Source organism: Myotis brandtii, unplaced genomic scaffold (genome assembly GCF_000412655.1).
Source record: "Myotis brandtii unplaced genomic scaffold, ASM41265v1 scaffold440, whole genome shotgun sequence".
In the NCBI taxonomy this organism is placed as follows: Eukaryota; Metazoa; Chordata; class Mammalia; order Chiroptera; family Vespertilionidae; genus Myotis; species Myotis brandtii.
This window is the reverse complement of record NW_005366834.1, coordinates 6,403,796-6,413,303: the sequence shown is the minus strand read 5'-3', so window position 1 is coordinate 6,413,303 and position 9,508 is coordinate 6,403,796. Positions and strand designations below refer to the sequence as shown.

At 44.5% G+C, this 9,508-nt stretch overlaps 1 protein-coding gene across 1 annotated transcript in view; it reads right to left on the bottom strand.

The window, feature by feature from the left end:
• Positions 1-9,508, bottom strand: part of FAM134B (family with sequence similarity 134, member B) — a 101,304-nt gene that overhangs the window by 76,110 nt on the left and 15,686 nt on the right. The window contains exon 2 of the mRNA XM_014546334.1: positions 1,647-1,677. The gene's annotated coding sequence lies outside the window, so the exon portion shown is untranslated. The remainder of the gene's footprint in view (positions 1-1,646; positions 1,678-9,508) is intronic.

Below are 9,508 nucleotides of genomic sequence, written 5' to 3'. Positions count from 1 at the left end.
CCCCTCCCCCCCCCCACCCACTTCAGACACCAATCACAAGTCCCACTGTCAGGTGCTTCTGACCCATCAGCTATAGGTTGGTGGCTCCAATGATCCCCTCCTTGAGTTGGATTAGTCTGCAAGAGCAGCTACGAGAACTCAGAGAAACATTTTACTTACTAGATTAGCAATTTATCATAAAGGATCTAACTCAGGGACAGCCAGATGGAAGAGATGCATAGCACGAGGTAGGAGAAAGGGCCCAGAGCTTCCACAGTCTCTCCACATGTCCACCGACCCCGAAGCTCTCCCTGCCCTGCCCTTTTGGGGTTTTACAGAGGCTGCATGACACAGACAAGATGGATTCAATCATTGGCAATTGGGGACTGGTTCAACCTCCAGCCCCTCTCCCCTCTCCGGAGGTCAGGGGTTAGGACTGAAAATACCAACACTCTAATCCCGTGGTTGGCTCCCCTGACAACCAGCCCCCATCCTTAGGTGCACACAGACTGGAACATTGGGCCCCAGGAAATATCTCGAGACAAATGACTGTCAGAGCCTTGCTGGTTCCCCCTGGGCCATGCCATCCCTCCCACCCATCCTTCCTCCACCCTGAGAACCACGGGGGTCAGTTTTCTTCTTATATCCAGTGTCTCCCTCTGTGGAGTCTCCTGTCAAGTTCACAAACATTCTGTCCATGGAAATTTGGGATTCGAAATGAAGGAATAAGCAGGCAGAAGTCAACTGGTCATAAAATTACCCTTTACACCTGAAACACTCAATATTTCCAAGAGCACAGCTTTCAAGGCACATAAAATACCAAGTTTTGTGTGTTTTTTAATAGAATTTGAACAGCAGTTTGGTCCTTTTTGTGCATTCATTTCATGCTGTCCACTTTTACATATATCGAGCACCCCAAACCCCTCCCTCTAAGTAATACCAGAATGTTTCTTTAAGGCAGGATTTAGAAAAACAAACAAGTGCCCATAAAAATTCATTTTACTGGAATATGAATCCTTCCACTTTCCTCATTTTTCCACCTCTCATATGCACAGCTAGCGAAGTGAATCATGCTCCCTTGTCAACTGCCCGGCTCTTTTCTCTGCCATTTGGAAATGTGCTTCTACTTCAGGGAGGAGACACCCAATGAAAAGGGAAGTGACTTGTCTCCGGCAGGGCAAGGAGTCAAGAGGTCAGTCCACATGTGCTGCACCATCACCCGTCAGAGCCCTGCACCTGCTCCTCCCACCCCAAAGTCCTCTGAATGGCAGCGTGGTTAACCATCCAGGAATGTTCAGGCACAGTTTCAGCGCCCGGGGTCACCCTGTTCTCCCCAGCTGTGCCATTCATGCCCCAAAACGAAGTCTGAAAGGAAATCCTCAATGAAAACGCCCCTCCTTCACTCCCAGTCCACCCTTCTTTCTTCACTTCCAGTCCTCAGGCATTGTCACTGGCACATATTCAGGTTGCCCAATATAATAGCAAGATGTGAGCTATTTCTTAAATGAGTCCCCACTGGATTTGCGTGAATTTTCCCATTCTTGCAAATTCCTATAGGACTTAAGTCCCTGTCACTAAAATATTATTTCAGAGTTCTATCCTGGCGGCTTGGTCACCTCTCCCCTCAGGCCCCCCATTAGCCACAACACTGAAAGGAAGTCTCCTACCTTTCACTGAGGCTTCTCCACAGCTGTGCACCTGCAATAAGGAGAAGGCATAGGTGAAACTTAACCAGGGCATTTTTCTCTGGAGGCATTTCTCATCTTAGAAATATTCTGACCTATTTAAATGCAATGCTTACATCTTTAAACTCTAGAACTTTGCAATCATACCTTGTATACCTCTGACATCATAAGTAATACAGGCAATTAATCCACACAGAATTTGAACAGCAGATACTACTGAGATACTACTACATGCAAAACACTTGGATAGGTACCATGGGAGAGGGAAAACCATATACCACATGGTCCTGTCTTGAGGACTTGACCGTCTAGTGGTGCAGCCAAAACTTGCACTCAAGTAAATGCGAACCAAGGAAGAAACTACACAAGCAGCACAAACCATGAGACTTCTGGGAAGACAGAGCATCCGTAACAAAGGTGGTACTTTTGGTTGTTGTTGTTAATCCTCACATGAGTATATTTTTTCCATTGATTTTTTGAGAAAATAGAAGTGAGGGAGGGATGGGAGGGGGTGGAAAAGAGAAATAGAGAAACACTGATGTGAGAGAGACACACGAATTGGTTGCCTCCTGCACGTGCCCCGACCTGGGTCAGAGAGAGAGAGAGAGAGAGAGAGAGAGAGAGAGAAAGAGAGAGAAACATGGATGTGAGAGAGACACATCAATTGGTTGCTTTCCGCATTCGCCCCAACAGGTCAGGGGCTGAACCTGCAACCCAGGTATGTGCCCTTCGGTGCATGGGCCGATGCTCTACCCACTTAACAACACCAGCCAGGGCAAAAGAGAGGGCATTTAACGTGATCTTTGAAATGGTGCTGACAAAAGGGGAACTAAGACATTTTATTTGAGAAAGGGGTTTTTTATTTATTCGTTCTTTAGGTATTTTGAGCTTATATCTAGGCTCAAATAAATAAAATTGACAGAAAAAAAATATATACCTAGATCTCATTTGCTTTCTTAATTCCCCAGTAATTTTCTTCATCAGATAGTGCCTTAATATTAAACTTCCAACTACCAGCTTAAATGAAATGGCTATAAGACAGTTTCAGCATTTACCAGCAAATGACAAGGATGTTGTCTCCTGTTCTTCAGTGTCCCCTACCAAAGATCTATGTGACAAGTTCTACTTAAAACTTAACCCCAGGAAAATGTTTCTCAAAATTGCTTGCATCCTTTCATCAGATTATTAGAATTGTACGTCTGATTTGGCTTCCCTTTTTGTCTTGGATGCCAATAAGCCCAGACATAAATCTGTTGCTCAATTATGGTCACCGTGTTAGACTCCTGTTCTTCTACTAGACCTCTTGTAAGCAATCTTATGTTCCATATAGGTTGCCTCAAGTATTTTGGAACTAGATGGAATATCAAAACAAAGCAAATAAACAACACAAAAGAATACAAGGAATTATGAGCACTAGTGAGGTCTCAACAAACGTTGGAAAGCTGGATAGGCTAAATCCTAGAAGCACCAACTCTCCTTGTCATATGACATTTCTCTGATAACACTGGAGCCAAGAGTGGAGAAAAGAGACAACAGTACTGAGTGTTGCTTTGTTATTAAAAATTGGAAAAATGAGCGTGGTGCTAGCATGTAGAACAGTGAGGACAGTGGCACTGCAATCACAGAGCCCAGACCTGGCTGGGGCTGCACAGGGCTGAGGGACAGTGCAGTGTAAGAGGCTGAGCAGGAAAACTACGCACCAAGAGCTGGTCCCACCACAACGAGGGGCAGGAGCCTGGACAAAGGAGTCCACTGAAAACCGACCTTCGGCCTCTGCAGGGGTTGGAGACATTGTACTTCCCAAGGCTAAGGTAAAAGATGAGGCCACTAATAAGTGACCGAATCCAGATTGTCATACAAGCCATCAGGGTACAAGCAGGAATGACAGGGAATGGAGGGGCACAAAGGACTATATAGTTCAGTGATGGCGAACCTATGACACGCGTGTCAGAGGTGACACACGAACTCATTTTTTTGGTTGATTTTTCTTTGTTAAATGGCATTTAAATATATAAAATAAATATCAAAAATATACATCTTTGTTTTACTATGGTTGCAAATATCAAAAAATTTCTATATGTGACACGGCATCAGAGTTAAGTTAGGGTTTTTCAAAATGCTGACACGCCGAGCTCAAAAGGTTCGCCATCACTGATATAGTTCATGGCAACGCTTCCTGGTAGGTCCGTGTTCTGTAGCAACCAGCACGTGGCTCAAATGAGGAGTGCAGATTTTGCAGGAGGAAAGGTGTAAATAGAGACAGTGGGTGGAATTGCTGCTCAGGTGGCCGTGGGGAGCCCTTCCGGGCCCACAGCATCTTAAAGAGAGCTGGCTGGGCATTCGGTTCCTTAGCAATGAGAGGAGGAGGTGGTCAAGGAGAAGTCTAAGTCTAAGTGGTCATGGAGGCTGCCCATGCTGGTGACTCGTAACAGAGACTAGAAGGATCTCCATGCTTTTGCTCACCTATTTCAGAGTAAGCATCTAAGACAGTATTAAAATTAATAATGGAGGGAGTGGAGGAATACAATTACATTCTTAACAGTGGACGTGTAATATCTTTAGCCAAGTGGAGAAGTGGAAGGACAGCAGGAGACAGAGCAGCCCCCCGAGCCCTGATGACTGGGTCCTCCTCTCCTCACTGCAGTTGCTGTCGGCCAAGGTACCTAGTGAGAGCGGTTGGCAGTTCTGCTTGAGGCCATGGCGTTCCTATAACTGCATCTGGATCTAATTTGAAGCTGATTCTAAGCCTCCCAGAGACCAATTCATCACAGTCGGGCCTGGGCCGAACAGCCTGCGAAGTCAGGCTCCTGCCAGCTATTTACAGCCTCAGATGGGTCTTTGTCCCAAAAGGCTTGGCGAAGAAGATGAAGCAGGCACCACTGTTTCTGCCGTCATAGACTGGGTAGTGCTGGGAAAGCACAGTCATTCATCCAGTTTCTCAGGTTTGTTTTTTTCATTGAGCGGAAATGCTGAATTCTGAGCAATGTGCCCGGTGAAAACCCTGACAGAAAGATTGGCCATTGACAAATGTCTGCCCCACTGGATGGAGCATAAGAGCTCCACTTGGGCGGAGAGGCCAGGGGTGTGTCTGCATCGCACTGGAAGTCCAGCACCTACACAGGCCCTGGCACAGAAAGACCCCACAGACTGACTGAAGAGGGAACAACCCCACGTTGTTCCAGTCAAGTGGCAGAGTTGAACAGAGTAGACTGTTACTGTGCCCAAGGCACTTCTGTTTCACCCTCTTATTCAACCCTTACGTAGCCTTGGAGTAGAGGTTGGCTTCTCCCATTTCATAGGGTAAAGAGGTTCAGAGAGTGTAGTAGGCTGAATCATGGCTCCCAAAGACATCAGGTTTTAACCCCTAGAACCTGTAAAATGTTACTTGTATGGACAAAGGGATTTACCAGATGTAATTAAGCTAAGAGTCATGAGATGGAGATTGTTCCGGATTATCCAGATGGGCCCCAAATACAGTCACAGACAAGGGCAGAGGGAGATTTGACACAAACAGGAGACAGCAATGTGACCATGAAGGCAGAGACTGGAGTGATGTGGCTACAAGCCAAGGACACCAGCAACCCCAGGTAGAAAAGAAAGGGATCAGACCCTTCCCTAGAGCCTCCAAAGGGAACAGAGCCCTGCTGACACCTTGACGTTGGCCCAGTGATGCTGATTCTGGACTACTGACCCCCAGAACCATTAGAGAAGAAATTTCTGTTTTTGGAGCCACCAAGTTTGTGGTGATTTCTTATAGCAGCCACTGGACACCAAGGCAGCCTATGATGGGGTCTCTCCGCAGCTAGCAAATGGAGTGAATCAGCTCAAGAACTAGACCCTTTAGGCTACAAGTCTCCCAACTCTGCCACCTTAATTTTTTAAAGGACCAAATCTTTGCAATGCAGAGGTTCCTTGTACTTCGTGACTATGAAAGTTCCATATTGTCAAGAACATCAAGCAATGAGTCAGTGCTGAAAACAACCTCTGTGTAAGGGGCCGAGCGTGAGAGAAGGACGGTTATGAAGCCTTCCAGCTTCATCCTTGGCCTTCCACATTTGTCTGTTCCTCGTAACTTGTGCTGGGACCAAATCTGATGCACCACTGAAAATATGGAGCCGCTCAGCTTGCGCTGTGAGTCCATTTCTGCTGCTGAGCTAAAATGACTAGGGATAAAATTTGTCAGGGGGCTATTTCTACTAAGATTCCCAAGAGGAAGGTTCTGGAGGGTGAAAATGTGACAAAGTATATTTGAGAAAAACAGGCTCTCCTCTACCAGTTGTGAATCAAGGCAGAGACATGGGGACCACCATGCACTGATCCCGCCGACCCTGGTACAAAATCCCACAGCACCAAGATGCCCCACCTCGGGGCGGCCTTCACACATCTGGGTAAGCAGAGAGCATCTGGGCAGGTGCCTGTTAGGGTTAAAAGTTAGGAGTCTGTTCTCTGACACAGAAGAGGGGGTTAGGGAAGGAGAGAGGAGAAGAGAGGGTGAGAAGGAAGAACACATGCAAGAACATCATCTAAATCAGGGGTGGGGTACATCCGGCCTGCGGGTCCTATAAGACTCACAAAATCATTTGGTCGGGCCCTGCCAAGGCATTTAAGGGGTGAGTTCACTAAATGTTTGACCAAATAGAGCAGGCTAATTTTTAAGCTGATAATTTTGTATGGCCCACAAATTATGTTATAAATATCCAAACGGCTCTTGGCAGAAAAAAGGTTCCCCACCCCTGGTCTAAACCTACAAATTCATGAAAAGCAACAACTGGACAAAAACAAGTTTGTTCACCTTCCCAGAACACTAGAATGAAGACATTTTAGTTTAAGAACTATAAAGACTTAAAATATAAACTGGATTGCAGTCCACATCATGATAGTAAATACCTAATACCTAATATCCTTGGTCTCAGAGTTGGCATCAGGAGAGGGTGTCCTCCACAAAGAGGTCTCAGTGTCCTTGTTGGGGCTAGAACTCCGGGCAGGTCTTATGCACGTTCATCACGAGAACCCCAACCAAAATTATCTGTCCATTTGGGATCATGTGTAGTGAAATCAAATACCTGAATGTAACGTTCTCTTAGCTATCTTTGATCAAATCAATCTTACCACATTCACGGGGCTCAATTGTTCCAAGGAGGGATTTTTGCTCATTTGCAAAACAAGCTCAAACCCTGGTAGAGGAGGACCCTCCGAGTATGAAAAAGCTTGGCTCAGATTTATGATAGAGATAAGCTAGTCAGAAAACACCTTCAGAAAAAGTAAAAAATAATGTAAGTTCTCACTTTTAAACTTAATGTTTAAAATTCATTTTTCATCACCAACTAATTTAAAAAAATTTTAACCATTACTTACTTGTTTTTTAAGCCCTGAATTTTTTGTTCATTTTGAGGTAGAAAAAAATTTACCTAAACCAGTCCATTTTTGAATGGCCCACTTTCATCGTGTAGTATGTGATAAATATTTAACTGTTATCCTCACTGATATCCTTAAATATCAAAATGGTACTTACATAATAGTGCTTAGAGCTAAAAGAGAAACCAACACATATAAACCTTTTGCCCAGAGCAGTAGCTATGACTAGGGACAACATCAGTTAAATAAGTAACAGATATTAAATAAATGTTTAATAAATAAATATTTAATCAACATTAAAAGTAGTAAAGTCAATGTCTGTATCCCCTGGCTTCCTGCTCCTTGTCAAAGGACTTCTTGTTTCAGATGCCTGCTCAAAAATCAGACATTCAGGCTCTAGAAAACTAAACCCCATCATAGTGAACTCTGAGCCTTCTTACCTCTCTTTCTAGACAAAACCATATCCTTTATTATTTGCATAATAACTCGCCCAAGTATCGAGACAGCAATCAGGTGATACACTCTCCATGGAGTCAATGCAAGGAACCTATCAAAGCAAAAACAAACAAATCATTTCAGTTTGAGGATTTTTATTTTTTTAAAAATTAGGTTCAGTTTCTGCCAACACTCAACAATTTCACTTTCAAATCACCCCAATATGAGCACATAAAAGTCATTTAATAGGCATCGATGTCAACAAAATAAAAGCACTTGATCCACGTATACTTTTGTGCTAGGCTTTCTACTCTAACCTGTAATTTGGGCAGAGAATCTGCTATCTTGGGTGTGGCCCAAATTTCGCTCTGCTAACAGATGGAGAATGGAATTGACCTGAAACAGAATTATGATCGGTTGCAAAGGCAGAGCTAAAGGGCTCTTAATACAAACAGAGACGCTACAGTAGAAGCCCTGTCTTCCGTTTTATGTTTTACTTTTATGCCGTATTCATTTCTTTTACTACTACACCCTCCCCACCAGTCTCTTAAAAATAACAGTTATTAAGAACTCAATTTGCTAATAACCATTTCTCCTTAGAATCACTACCCTTTTGTCCATTTGCCCACCTCCTCTCCAGAGGAAAACAAAGAATCCTTTATCTTGAACAGCATACAGACCCTATAGCACTTTTTTTTTTAAATTGGACTTATCAAGGAATGGAATGGCAAAGTCACAAGGAGCTCTGAGGCTTCCTATGGAGGTTGAAGCCCATTTTACACTAGTTAATTGGCCAAGCTAGTAATGATATGAACATTCATGTAATCATAATTCATAGAAAATTTACTTAACAAATGCATCATGTAATGCGAAGTGCAAGGCATTGTAGAGATTATAGAGAACTAAAGAACATATGAGCACTGCCTTCTAGAAATTTACTTTCTCATCCGAGAGACTAATACAGATTGAGCTAGCCAAGTACCTCGCAGGGAGACTGTCTAGGAACACAGGTAAACAGCTCCCCACACGGCATGCCCCTCTCACGGACACCATATCCTGAAGTCGTCCCAGGGGCACACCATCCACTTGTATTTCCTATTCAATGATGAAATGTTGAAAACAAAATCACACACTACCCACAGCTGGATGTGGACTCATCACTACTTTCCAAAGATGCACTTAAGTGGCAGAACAGTGACGACACTGTTGGTCAGGCCCTATGAGAGGCAACACTGGGACAGGAGATTCAAAGCTAGGGATTATAACCCTACTTGGTGCAACTGCCCTGACTAACAAGGGTGGGAAATGTTTTCAAAACCCTAAGTTTTTTTAAAAAGGGGGAGTTCGTGGTGTGTCCAGTGTCAGGCTTCCTAGTTGCTGGCAAAAAAGGGGAGAATAGTGACCTGTTATTCCCAGTGCTTGGGGTGCTACGACTCCTTGATACTCTGTGGCCAAACCTGAGGCCCAGTAAAAAGTGGCTGCAAATATTTGAGCACCAATATATGTATCAGGAACATCCACTGTGGGCCCACGTGCCAATGGACACTGTCCAGTTGGATTTCAATTGGCAGGACAACCTCAAGGCCAGAGACTATGTCATCCCAAGCAGAAAAGCCCTTTCTCATTCTTTCCTAAGGGTCCATTAAAAAGGAACACACAGACAGAAACAAACAGAAAGAGTAGAGGCAGAGGCAGAGGTAGAGACAGAGGCAGAGGCAGAGGCAGAGGCAGAGGCAGAGGCAGAGGCAGAGGTAGAGACAGAGACAGAGACAGATATACAGAGATACAGAGATACAGAGATACAGAGACAGGAAATGCCTGTGGATGAGTTTGCAAGCATAAGTGGTCTGGCTGCCTCACAGGCCTCAGTCCTCACAACACCCTATACTCTATTTCTAGAACATTCCAAACTGAGAGTGAACCTGGGATTAGAATGAATCTCTTCTGATGGCTGTCCATTCTTCAGGGTCCCCCAACTTCAGCCCCTGATCCTGGGGCCTCTTGGATCCCTCAGCAGGTTCAGGAAGCTGGGCAAGCAAAGATCCTGTTCCTGC